Genomic DNA, 1,839 nt, shown 5'->3' with positions numbered 1-1,839 from the left:
CCTGGTCCCTCCCCAACGAGGGCATCCAGTATCTCCGCGATTACCTGCACCTGCCCCCGGAGATCGTGCCCGCCACCTTGCGCCGCAGCCGCCCTGAGACTGGCCGCCCAAAGATCTGGAGGGGGAGTGACCTTCGATTCACAGGAGGGGAAGCGGACAGAGACACCCACAGAGGGAGAGTGACGACCCCCTCCCCCCACCTGCCGAGGAGAAGGCCCAGGCCGGACCGGGGCTGGGGCTGAGTCAACAACCAAATTCCACACAGAGGCGGGTTTGGTTGTGGACGTGGTCAACCCCTCAGTAAAGTTGAAGGGGTTATTTTATGTTAAATAAAGTTATGGCCAAAACATTAAAAAACCAATTCATTAAAGCTGTAACATAAAAACCGGTATTAAAAGAGTCAGGTCCCCAGAGCAGCCTTGCTGACTGGCTTCAGCCCCTCTGAGGGCGCCTTACATGCGGTCTCCTGGCCCCGGGCTTTGCCACACCCTGTGCCCATGGGAACTGTGTCTGTGATCTGATTCCTGCAGACCTTCTCCTCCAGAACGGAGCCTCCGGGGGGAAGGCCCTGGCTCTACTTTCTTTGAAGCAGTTTTATTGAGATGTAATTTACATGCCGTACGATTTATCCACTTAAAGTGTAACATCCAATAGTATTGAATTAGAATATTCATAGATAGGCGCAGCCTTCACCACAGTCAATTTCAGGACATTTTCATCACCTCGAAAAGAAGCCCTGTTCTCTTCAGCTCTCACCCCATCCCTCACTCCCCTCAGCCATAAGCAACCACTAACCTACTTTGTTTCTGCAGATCTGCCTAGTCTGGAAATTTCATGTAAGTCACATAATGTGGTCTTTCTGGTTGCCTTCCTTCATGAGCATGATGTTTTCAAGGTCCATCCATGTTGTAGCGTGGAGCAATACTTCATTCCTTCTTAGGGCTGAATCCTATTCCATTGTACAATATACCATATTTATTTTTTTCACATTTATAAATCAGAGGGATTTTAATTGCCTACACTTATTCTTATTTCATATACAGTCATTTTCATAGGCTTGGAGGGTGTATGGGAACCTCAGAAGTTATGTGGCACATCTTTTCATCTCTAGCTAAACTCTCTGAGCAGATGACCAGCTGTGTATGGTCCATCATTATTGTGAATGTCCAAGGACCAGGTCTTGCTCAGTACACACCAGGCAGGAAGTTTTGACTCATATTCAACCCAAATCTCATTGCATTAGGAGGAATGTAGGAGAATAAATTGCCACCCTACCTACCACGACCCTTTCCATGGTAACCACCTTTTGCTTCGGTTGGGTATCAGTGTGGGCTAGCCAGGTGTCTGTGCGCCTTCATCTGACCTTACATCCTCGGAAAGCCGAGAGCCAGGGGGGCGAAGCCAATCAGCGTTTCACCCATTGCCAAGCTTCACCCACCATCAGGAGCCCGGCTTTCTCATGTTATGATTTCTCCTCCTGAGAATTCTGGGTTTTCCCCAGAGGAAATAAAACATCATCCGCAGTATTTACAACATGGAAGGAGTTTGGTCACATGCTCCAAAGCACATTGTTCCTTTTCTTGGTCCATCTGTTGTGCCTATAAATTCATGTCAATTTTAAACAAACGTCTGTCATCCCCGTTGCAGTGTAAGCTCCATGAGGGCAGATTCCTAGTCTGCCGCCAGCAGCACATTCCGTGTCCAGCGTGATGCTTGGGACACAGAAGGCTCTTTATTCCCGGAGAATTGACAAGTGCCTTTCAAAACTATTAGAGCCCAGCACTCCTACTGAAAGGATATAAAAATTGAGTCTGTAAAAGTCATTCTTAAATGACTTAA

This window comes from Myotis davidii, unplaced genomic scaffold (genome assembly GCF_000327345.1).
Source record: "Myotis davidii unplaced genomic scaffold, ASM32734v1 scaffold1073, whole genome shotgun sequence".
In the NCBI taxonomy this organism is placed as follows: Eukaryota; Metazoa; Chordata; class Mammalia; order Chiroptera; family Vespertilionidae; genus Myotis; species Myotis davidii.
Note: the sequence above shows the minus strand (reverse complement) of the source record.